Raw genomic sequence first — 12469 nt, forward strand, 5'->3', positions numbered from 1 at the left:
GGCTTTTAACAAGAAGAGCACTACACGTCTCAACCACTACAAACATATCAGGAAGGAAAAGAAGAAGAAAACCTATAAATTTGACAAAAATTCAACACAGATTCTATTGAGCACATATCCCATGCAGGTGAGACACCTTATCAAGGAGAGAAAAAATATTTAAAAGACAGGGACTTTGCTCTCAAAAGACCTAAGCATTAGAAGGAGAAAATGTACCCAAGTGGGGACAAAAAGGGCTGAGGTTTAGGAATAGGTTTGCCAAAGTGCAACTAAACATTGTGGGAAATCTCAGTTGGCAGGGACTGCTTCCAATTGTAAATCAGGGAGGGCTCTGGAGGAACTAACATTTGATGCTTGATGTCCCATGGATGTTCTTGGACTTCATTCCATCCAGAGTTAAATTCTGAGTTTTAAAGTCCTGGAATCAGGTAACGACAACAAACCCCACTAATTACAGTTAGCTTATATTGACAACTGATGATTAAGGAAAAATGAAAGACTAAAGTTCCACATAGACAGTTGCAAGGACATCACCACTGAGCTGGGTTTAAGTATGTCCTGGCCCCTGGGCTGGTGGGATATCATTCCAAAGGGAGCCGAATGCACTGAGGTCTCCAGTGTGTTTTCCTGGGAGGAACAGAAGAGGAGTCTTTCTGCAGCAAGTGGCGGTGAGGACTGCAGGGGAGAAGGGCATTGGGAGCACTAGTGGTGAGGACAGACTAAAGATAGGAAGACACATGGGAAAGAGCAGGAAGGTGGCTCCAGAGACATACCAGCGCTTCCAGAGCCACAGCGCCAGACCTGCCAGAAGCACCAGGGGCACTATCACTGCCAGGAAGACCAAGCCCATGGAGTGGGGCTGCTCTGTGGGTTTGGTGCACAGATGGTGTCACTTCCCATCCACCCAGGGGCGAATGGCACTTCCCTCGTCCTCTTTGCTCCTGTCACCTTCTGCCTCACCAACCATCCTTCCTCTCTCTTCTCCCATTCCTCCTCAGAGACGGACCCAACACCCAACTTTCCACATCCCCTCATCTGCAGGACCTTCACTCTCAGCTTTTCCATTTCTTAAGTTACTGATTTTCTTTTTTTTTTCTTTTTTCTTTTTTTTTGTCATTTTTGGTCTGGAGTCCCTAGATTCCCAAATATTTCATCTGGCTCCCCCTCTCTGCTCTAGCACTACCCTCCCCCTTTCCCAGCTGGGCCCCAGCTCTTTCTCACCCCAGTAGAGGACCATGCCTTGGCCTCCTAGACTGCTGTGTCTCACCAGGCACGACAGGCCAGCTGCCTCCCTGGCTTTCACATCCAAGGACATCTGAAGATACCACGTCCCATCAGCATGGGGCAGGACGTCGCCTCGCTGGGTGCCCCGCTGCTCCTGCTCACCCCGCATCCACATCACCCACACGGGCTTGGGGTGGAAGCTGGAGACATGGCACACCAGCAGCAGACGGCCGGGACCGGGACTGGGGCCAGTGGACAGCCAGGCCTCTGGCCTCACTGCAGACACAGGAGATATTCACAGACTGAGAGGGTAGATATTCACATCACTTTAAATAATCACATCTTTCTACCTCTAGAATCCTGTCATCATCCCTCCCCCCCTTGGTTCCTTCCTTGAGGGAATGATGCAAATTTAGGAGTGCAGAGTAGAGAATTCATGGAGGGAGGGAGAAAGACTGACCTTGTCGCTGGAGATATGCCTTCCCTGCATCAAGAAGACCCAACAGGAGCCAGGGGCAGGTGTCACTGAGAAGCTTGTGTGCTATTTCATTGGTAACATGGTTCTGATTGAATAGTCTGCAGATCTGCTCAGCCCTACTTCCTCCCTTTGGCGATGGCCACCATGATGTGTTCTGAAAACTCATGAGATCTGATCCTTGATAAGCAATCCTCATGAAGCCTACTGATGCTTCTCCAAAGTGGGAATCACAGCTTAATACTACCTGAACCTGAAAGGGATCTGGGGAAGAGAGACTGTGAGTTACAAGACAGGAGGAGTAAAAGAGAGTTAATGAGATTAGTGGAATGCATGGAGGGCAGAAGAAGAGGTAGAAGTTTAGGGGATTATAGGGACTTGAGGAAAGATTGGTTTGAGAAGTGGCTCAGACAAAGGTGAAGTGGTGGTTGCTGGAGGTGGAGAGAGAGGTGAAAGTTTGAGGAAGGAACAAACGTTGGAGGAGAGACATAGATGATGGGGGTATAGAATAGGGAAGGGTTCAGTCGGAGAGCTAGGGTAAAAACAATCTAGGTAGAAGGGAGTCCAGTGCGAACACACAGACAGGCATTGCTGATGTGACTGAATGAAGAGAAAAGCACAGTTCAAGGACTCAGTCACAGAGTGAGGGAGCTAGGGTGCCTGGTTGGATGCCAGGGAAAGGGGTGGTCATGGGAGACACTAGCAGGAGAGAGGAAAGCACAACCTGCAGTCAGTGAGAAGAGTGGGAGGTAGCAGAACACGTGAAGCTTTTCAAAAATTGGGATCTGGATTCTACCCCCAGATGGCTGTGATTCCATTTTATGGCAGAGAGAGGTGAGGTTCAGAAGAAAGTGGAGTTCATTTCCCACAGGAAGAAAGAACTCAAGGAGACACAAGTGTCTGTCAGCTCCATCCCAACCACAGGGAACTGAACATCACATTCAAACTGCCGATTGCTGACATGGTTATGACATATCGAAATAGTTCTAATGGAGTATCTGTAGAATATGGTTTCCATTTCTTTCAGCTCCTCGTTGCTGACGTTGCCACGAAGACCAAGGCTGCAGGTAAATGAAAGCACCGGTCTTGCTGCCCCAAGCATGAGTCTGTAACTCATCCAGCCACGCTGAGCCTTGATTTTTTGTCCAGGAAATGTTGTAAAACGATGTGGTGAGGATAATTCCGAAAGAGATCAGCTCCTGGAAGGCTGTAGCAAAAGGACAGTTACAGGGAGGAAAGGAGGGCAATGGGAAGGAGAAAGAATGGAGAAGAAGGTGCCAGGGAGGAGAACCAAAGTCTGAGTATAGGGAAGCCATATTGTCTCAGGAGACATGTGCTGCCCAGAGCCCCGAGCTATGTAACCATCCTTCAGAAGAGCAAGGGTCCCTGGGGTCAGGGATGCTCAAATGAACCAGGCTGACGCTCCCAACCCCAAGTATGACTGCACACACAGAAAGACACAAATGCACATATGTACACACATGCACACACAGAGATCACACATATCCTCACACATATGCACATATACCAGCACAGCTAGACAGACACACACCCCCACGTGTACACACACAAACACACAGAGATGCACTTAGGCACCTAAACACATATACGCATAATCAAATGTACACAAACACGTGTACATACATGCACACACACACACGCAATTGCACCCACTGGGCAGGGCCAGAGGTCTCACCATCTTCACTGTCACCATCTGGGAGGAGAACGGCCAACAGCAAAATTTGCAGGAACAGCATTGTATTTGCAGATGGTCTTTCCTTCTCTTACAAAGTGGGCCTTTGGTGTTTGTTCTAACAAACCTACCCCTCACACAGCACCTCTCCTCTGACTTCCTTCTCAAGACACAAGCCTTCCCGAGTCTCTGCCACAATGCACATGGGCTCCTCCCTCAACCCTGGACACCTACTCAGACTCTCACTTCCCCTCCTGGTCTGATTCCTTCTGGCTTCCAGCTTCTCCTTGTCACCAGCCTCCATCCTGCTCCCCGTCCCCTAGTTCGGTTGCTACAGAACCAGTCCTGTGTGGCGTGGAAAGGTGACCCTACCTCTTGTAGGGTCCAGACAGTAATCCATGAAAACATGGCTCCCAGCACCCAGCCCTGGAACCTGCTGTCGCTGGATCCCTCCTGCCCTTGTGACACCCCATGTATTTACTTTCCCATCTCTCCCCCAGCTCATTCACATCTCTAACTTCGCACTGCTTGTGTTAAAAAACTAAATCAACCAGATAAATTTGAAGATCTAATTGGTTTTATTAAGTGATTCAAGAGTCAGGCAGCATCCCATCTGGCAGGCAGACGGGAGGTTTGTGGAGTGTTGTAAATGGGAGGTTTTTATAGGAAGGAAGTTGGCAAAAGAGACTGGAGTGTTTCAGGGGAGGTCACCTTCCCTTATTTGGGAGAGCAGGGGGTCTTACTATGCAGGTGACTTACCCTCCTTGGAGATGGAGAGATGTGACAGAGAACCTCACTGGTGCTGGCCAGAGAATTCTCACTGGCAGGTGAACATTTCTGGGGGAGGTGGGAACTGTAGTTAGGTTAGGGATTAAGCAATCTTGGGGGACTTGGTCTGACCCGGGTGCCATTTTGGGCCAACGGATTTCTTTCTTTCTTTTTTTTTTTTTTTTTTTAAGATCTTACTTATTTATTCGACAGAGATAGAGACAGCCAGCGAGAGAGGGAACACAAGCAGGGGGAGTGGGAGAGGAAGAAGCAGGCTCATAGCGGAGGAGCCTGATGTGGGGCTCGATCCCATAACGCCGGGATCATGCCCTGAGCCGAAGGCAGACGCTTCACCGCTGTGCCACCCAGGCGCCCCCAACGGATTTCTTTTTAACAGTTACTCTGTTTGCTTGTCCAGATTCCCCCTTGACTGCCTGTCTAACAATATCAGCAACCACCTGTGTGCCATGATTCTTAGGGAAGAGCCACTAGCCATCACAGAAACCACAAGACATTGAAACATCTGAAAAATATCCCCTCTGTCTAACTTGCATTAATATATATTGACTCATCAAGCAGTCACCTAGCACCTGCTGGATGCAAGCACCGTGCTACACTCATGAAAATACAGTGTTCGCAGAGCAATCACTGTATGCAAGGAGCTTTCAGTCTACTTGGGAAGAAAAACACATAAACCAAGAACTGTACATTTTGGTGTGCTGAGTTAGTTTTTCTTTGGTTATTTTTTTTTTTAATTCCACTGTAGTTAACATACCATGTTAATTAGTTTCTGGTGTATGATATAGTGATTCAACAATTCCATACATTACTCAGTGCTCAGGAACATAAGTGTAATTTTACTCCTCTTCACCTGTTTCCCCCATCCCCCCATCCACCTCCCCTCTGGGAACCAGCAGTGTGTTTTCTATAGATAAGAGTGTGGTTTTTTTTTCTTTTCCACTTCATTCTTTGTTCTTTTATTTTTTTCTTAAATTCCACATATGAATGAGACCATATATGTATTTGTCTTTGTTTGACTGACTGACGTCACTTACCATCATCATCTCTAGCTCTATCCATGTTGTTGCAAATGGAGGGATCAGTTATTTTTATGTCTGAATAATATTCCATTGTGTGTATATTCCATTCCACATCTTTTCTCTTTATTCATCTCTCTATGGATGTTTGCGTTGTTTCCATATGTTAGATACTTAGTAAATAATGGCGCAGTAAACACCAGGGGTGCATAATTCATTTTGTGTTTTCACATTCTTGGGCAACTATCCAATAATACAAAAAATATCCAGTAGTAAAATTGCTGGATCATATAGTTATTCTGTTTTAAGTTTTTTGAAGAACCGCCATAGCGTTTTCCACGGTGGCTGCACCAGTTTACATTTCTACCAACAGGGCACAGTGGTTCTTTTTTCTCGACACCCTAAACAAGACTTGTTTCTTTTGTGTGTGTGTGTGTGTGTGTGTGTGTGTGTGTGTGTGTTAATTTAACTGATGTGACAGGCGTGCGGTGATGTCTCTTTGTGGTTGTGATTTGCATTTCCCTGATGATCAGTGATGATGAGAATCTTTTCATCTGCGTGTTGGACATCTGAATGTCTTCTTTGGAGAAATGTCTATTCATGTCTTCTGTCCATTTATTAATTGGATTATGTCCTCTGTTAGGTGTTGAGCTGTTCAAGCTCCTTATATATTTTGCATACTAACCATTTACACATATGTCATTAACAAACATCTACTTACATTCAGTAGATTGTCTTTTAGGCTTGTTGCTTGCTTCCCTTGCTTTGCAGAAGCATTTTATTTTGAGGTAGTGCAACAGTTTCTTTGTTTTGTTTTGTTTTGGTTTGGTTTTGGTTTTGGTTTTCTGCTTTTGTTTCCCTTGCTGAGGAGACATATCTGGAAAAATGCTGCTATGGCTGATATCAAAGAACTTATTACCTCTACTCTCTTACAGGATTTTTACGATTTCAGGACTCACATTTAGGTCCTTAATCCACTTTGAGTTTATTTTTTCTATGGTGTAAGAAAGTGGTCCAGTTGCTTTCTTTTGCATGTAGGTGTCTAGTTTTCCCAATACCATTGGTTGAAGAGACTTTCTATTCCCCATTGCATATTCTCGCCTCCTTTGTCAAAGATTAATTGGCCATAAAATTGTGGGTTTGTTTTTTTTAATAATAATATTTTTTATATTATGTGAGTCACCATACAGTACATCCCTGGTTTTTGATGTAAAGTTCCACGATTCATTAGTTGCGTATAACACCCGGTGCACCATGCAATACGTGCCCTCCTTACTACCCATCTCCAGCCTTGTGGGGTTATTTCTAGGTTCTCTACTCTGTTCCATTGATATATGTGTTCATTTTGTGCCAGTACCATTCTGTTTTGATCACTAAAGCTTTAGTATAACTTGAAATCTGGAATTGTGATATCTACAGCTTCAGTTTTCCTTTTGAAGATTGTGTTGGCCATTCAGAGTGTTTTGTGCTTCCATACAAATTTTAAGATTGTTTGCTCTCATTCTGTGAAAAATGCTGTTGATATTCTGAGGAGATGCATTAAATCTGTAGCTTGCTTTGGGTAGAATGCACATGTTACTAATATTTGCTCTTCCACTCCATGAGCATGGAATGTCTTTCCATTTCCTTGTGTCACCTTCAATTTTCTTTTTTTTAATAATAATATTTTTTATTATATTATGTTAGTCACCAGACAGTACATCCCAAGTTTTTGATGTAAAGTTCCATGATTCATTACTTGCATATAACACCCAGTGCACCAAGCAATATGTGCCCTCCTTAATACCCATCACCAGCCTATCCCATCCCCCCTGAAGCCCTCAGTTTGTTTCCCAGAGTCCACAGTCTCTCATGCTTCATTCCCCCTCTGTTTACCCCCCCCCTTTCTTCTTCCCTTTCTTCTCCTACCAATCTTCCTACTTCGTATGTTCCATAAATGAGTGAAACCATACAATAATTGTCTTTCTCTGCTTGACTTATTTCGCTTAGCATTTTCTCCTCCAGTCCTGTCCATGTTGCAGCACACGTTGAGAAATCGTTCTTTTTGATGGCTGAGTAATATTGCATATTGGACCACAGCTTCTTAATCCATTCATCTGTTGAAGGGCATCTCGGCTCCTTCCACAATTTAGCTATTGTGGACAATGCTGCTATGAACATTGGGGTGCATATGGCCCTTCTCTTCACTACGTCTGTATCTTTGGGGTAAATACCCAGTAGTGCAATGGCTGGATCATAGGGTAGCTCAATTTTTAACTTTATAGGGGACCTCCACACTGTTTTCCAAAGTGACTGTACCAACTTGCATTCCCACCAACAGTGTAAGAGGGATCCCCTTTCTCCACATCCTCTCAGGAAAAAACATCCAGTGGAAAAAAGACAGTCTCTTCAATAAATGGTGCTGGGAAAATTGGACAGCTATATGCAAAAGAATGAAACTTGACCACTCTCTCACACCATACACAAAGGTAAACTCCAAATGGATGAAAGACCTCGAAGTGAGACAGGAATCCATCAAAATCATAGAGGAGAAGATAGGCTGCAACCTCTTTGACATTGGCCACAGCAACTTTTTTCACGACACATCTCCAAAGGCAAGAGAAACAAAAGATAAAATGAACTTTTGGGACTTCATCAAGATAAAAAGCTTCTGCACAGCCAAGAAAACAGTCAAAAAAACTAAGAGGCAGCCCACGGAATGGGAGAAGATATTTGCAAATGACACTACAGACAAAAGATTGGTATCCAAGATCTACAAAGAACTTCTCAAACTCAATACATAAGAGACAAATAATCAAATCAAAAAATGGGCAGAAGATATGAACAAACACTTTTCCAATGAAGACATACAAATGGCTAATAGACACATGAGAAACTGTTCAAAATCATTAGCCATCAGGGAAATTCAAATCAAAACCACATTGAGATACCACTTTATGCCAATTAGAATGGCAAAAATTGACAAGGCAAGAATCAATATAATTAATGATCAGTATATACTTTTTGCCATTTCATTACTTATTTTGTGTTTTTTTAACTTTATTATTTTATTTTATTTTTTCATAATAATATTTTTTATTATATTATGTTAGTCACCATACAGTACATCCCTGGCTTTTGATGTAAAGTTCGATGATTCATTAGTTGCTTATAACACCCAGCACATGTGTTTGTTGGCTTTCTTTATTGACATACGTGGATTCTTCTCTCTTGATTTTTTGCATATGTATTACTAATTTTTGAATTGTTATCATTCACTTTGTATATAAGAGCTTCTCTCTATAGAAGTCATTATTAAGTTCACTAAGTTTAAAATCATTCCTACTCCTCTCCACCCCTAAGTTTTTGAAATATGCATCCTTTTATTTTGTGAGTCCCTTGACTGATTTTATGGATCTCCTCATTTTTACTGTTTTTCTAATTCCTTTCCTTTCCTCTTTCCTTTCCTTCCCACTCAGAGTCCTCTTTAACATATCTTGCAGCGCAGGGTTAAGTGTTCAGGAATTCCTTTCACTTTAATTTGTCTGGGAAACTCTATCTCTCATTCTATTCTGAATGATAGCCTTGCTGGATAGAGTGTTCTTGGCTGCAGATTTTTTCCTTTCAGTACTTTGGATATATCATGCCATTTTCTTTCTGATCTATAATTTCTACTGAAAAACCAGCTGATGCCTCTATGGGTTTCCTTTGCATATAACTTTCTTTTCTCTTGCTGTTTTTAAATTCTCCTTCATTGCTACTTTTTGCTATTTTAATTAATATGCATCATGCTGTAAACCTCTTTGTGTTGATTTTGTTGGAAGCTCTCTATGTCTCTTGATTTTGATTTCTGTTTCCCTCACCAGTTTTGGGAAGTTTTCAGCTATTATTTCTTCGAATAAATTTCTTGCCCCCTTTCTCTCTCTTCTCTGTCTATCATCTATAATGCAAATGTTTTCATGTTAGATGGGTTGCTGAGCTCCTTAAGTCTATTTTCTTTTGTATTTTTTCCCTCTCTCCTGTTCAAATTGATTGCTTTCCACATCCTCTCTTCTAGATCATTGATCTGTTCTTCTGCTTCCTGTATTCTCCTGTTCATTCCATCTAGTGTATTTTTAGTTTCAGTTGTTGGGTTCTTCAACACCGACTGGTTCTTTTTTTACGTTTTCTGTCCCTTTGTTGAGGGTCTTATTAAGGTCCTCTATTTTTTTCTCAAGTCTAGTGAGTAACTTCATGACCATTACTTCAAATTCTCTATCAGGCATATTACTTATCTCCTTTTCACTTAGCTCTCAGGCTGTGATTCTGTCCTGTTCTTTCATTTGGCACATATTCCTCTGTGTCCTCATTTTGTTTAAGTCTCTGTTCTCTTTCCGTATGTTAGGAAAGTTAGCTACATCTCTTGTACTTGAAAGTCATGGCCTGGTGAAGAAGTTCTGTAATGTTCTGCAGTGCAATGTCCGCTGTTCACCAGAGACTGACACCTCAGGGGTACCTCCTGTGTGTGTTGCGTGTCTGCAGTAGAAGCTGATGCACGTTTTTTTTTTTAGGCCAGTAATTTGCAATGGTCATCTTTGCCTGTTGTGTTTTGGGTTTGGTTCTGTGTTCTTAGTGGGCCATTCAGCAGGCTCCTCAGCCTTAAGTTGTGTCAGATTAAGTGATTGTCATAGACAAAGTTGCACTGATCTACAGGGCACATTCCCTGTGTTGTCCCCTGAGAAGCTTTCATTGGTGGAAGGGCCCTGCGATAGCACAAATGTCTACCTAGCCCTCTTCTGGAGCCTCAGTCAGAATGTTCTGTGTAATTATCTTTCCTTCTGCCCAGGGCAGATTCACTATGCAGTAGAGTGGCCCTGTCAGGAATGCTTGGGCATCACCAGGCTTGTGACACCACTTTGGATGGGCTCCTGCCAAGATCTTATTGGAATGCGCAGAACCTCAGAATAGCATGGGGGTGGGTGGCATGGTGTTAGCAGAGATTCCACAGGTTTGCTGTCGAAGCAGCCTACACCCAATGGGATGCAGGCAGTCTGGGTTGGAGGGGGCAGATCCGCAGAAGCACACTGGGACAGCGTGCACAGTGTGAACAAGGTTTGCACAGGTATGCTGGGGGAGGGGAACTGGAGCTAAGGGTCTGACTAGAGGGAATATGTCTGCAGGGGAACATTGGTGTGTGGCATGCTAATAGCAAGGGAGTTAGTGAATGTTGGCTCTATGTGGGTTCCCACAGTTGTCTGTGTGCTCAAGCTTAGGGGAGGAGGGGGAAATGGCTCCTGCTGGCTCATGTATTTCTCGAGGAGTCCCCCAACAATCTTTGTCCCTTTGGGGCATGCTCTGAGAGTTGAAAAATTGTAATCCCTCCCCCAGGCATACTTCAAACTGTGTCTTCTATGCTGTAACTCTCTGGGGCTGTTGGCGGTGCTATCTCTTAAAGACCAGGGAGATTCAGTTTCCTCTTGACCCTGTAGATCTTCCAGAGCTGAGCCTGCTGACTTTTTATATTCCAGGTGTTAAGCCCCATGGATTGTAAAAACTCCAGAAATCATGATTTTCAAAGCCAAATATTATGGGAATCCATCTACCCCAGGTGGGCTCCCTGGTGTGAATCTGTTTCTATTCCCTCTCTGTGGCCATGCATCCCTTCCCTTCACGGTCATCCTGTGCATCCCTTTAGCTCCCCACCCCAACTCCGCCCATCCTGCCCTGTTCAATGTAGCCTCTTCTCTACATTTAGCTGTGGACAGTTAGTTATGTCAGTCTTTGGGTCATTTTCTTGGTTATTTACACTGATGTGGGTGTTATCTAGTTGGAAGAGGTGATCTTAGGGCCCTCCTCCAGCATCACCTTCCCCCGAACTTCATGTGCTTAGTCTTATTATAACGTACAGGCTCTACCCAACAACATGACTGCTTAAACTATTTTCTAAGAGTCACCCTTAGCTGATGTTTGCCCACCCAGAATCATGGCTTCATTGGTTGCCTTCGGACATTACATATACATTCCTGTTAAAATGGATACCCAACATCCAAATGTGGGACTGGCAAGTGGTAGGTGCTCAATGATTATTCTTGAATGATTGAATAATTTGGTTGAGCAATCTATACATTAAATGCAGTCCTTACCAAAATAACACCAGTAGTTTTCAAAGAGCTGGAATAATCCTAAAATTTGTATGGAAATCATAAAAGACCCCAAATAGCCAATGCAACCCTGAAAAAGTAAAAGCAATGCTGGAACCATCATGATTCTGGACTTCAAACTACATTACAAAGCTGCAGTCCTCAAGATAGTATGGCACTGGCACAAAAACAAACACATAGGGGTGCCTGGGTGGCACAGCAGTTGAGCATTTGCCTTTGGCTCAGGGCGTGATCCCAGCGATCTGGGATCGAGCCCCACGTCAGGCTCTTCTGTTATGAGCCTGCTTCTTCCTCTCCCACTCCCCCTGCTTGTGTTCCCTCTCTCGCTGGCTGTCTCTATCTCTGTCGAATAAATAAATAAAATCTTTAAAAACAAACAAACAAACAAACACATAGATCAGTGGAACAGAACAGAAAACCCAGAAATAGACCCAGAAATCTATAGTCAACTAATCTTTAAAAAAGCAGGAAAGAATATCCAATGGAAGAAAGACTGTCTCTTCTCAAATGGCGTTAGGAAAGCTGGACAGCAACCTTCAGAAGAATGAAAGTGGATCACTGTCTTACACCATACAGAAAAATAAATTGAAAAATAGATGAAAGACCTAAATGTGAGACAGGAAACCATCAAAATCATAGAGGGGAATACCGGCAGCAACCTCTTTGACCTCAGTCATAGCAAGTTCTTACTAGACACATCGACAGAAGCAAGGGTAATAAAAGCAAAAATGAACTGTTGGGACCTCAAGATAAAAAGCTTCTGCACAGTGAAGGAAACAATCAACAAAACTAAAAGGCAGCCTACGGAATATGAGGAGATATTTCAAATGCCATATCTGATAAAGGGTTAGTATTCAAAATCTAAATGGAAAGCAACACCAAAATAAAACTCAACACTGAAAAATAAATAAAGCAGTAAAGAAATGGGTACAAAACATGAATAGACACTTTTCTAAAAAAGACATCTAGGTGGCCACAGACATGTGAAAAGACGCTCAACATCACTGATCACCAGGGAAATACACATCAAAACCGTGAAAGACCACTCACAAATATCAGAATGGCTAAAATTATCAAAACAGGAAGCAGACGTGGGTGAGGAGGCAGAGACAGGGGAACCTTCTGTTGGTGGGAAAGCACCCGTGCGGCAACT

General features: G+C 43.3%; 1 pseudogene; it reads right to left on the minus strand.

Annotated features, from left to right (window-relative positions):
* Positions 1-581: 581 nt before the first annotated feature.
* On the minus strand, positions 582-3456 carry LOC113246708 (T-cell surface glycoprotein CD1a-like; annotated as a pseudogene).
* Positions 3457-12469: the final 9013 nt, after the last annotated feature.

Source organism: Ursus arctos, unplaced genomic scaffold (genome assembly GCF_023065955.2).
Source record: "Ursus arctos isolate Adak ecotype North America unplaced genomic scaffold, UrsArc2.0 scaffold_2, whole genome shotgun sequence".
NCBI lineage: Eukaryota > Metazoa > Chordata > Mammalia > Carnivora > Ursidae > Ursus > Ursus arctos.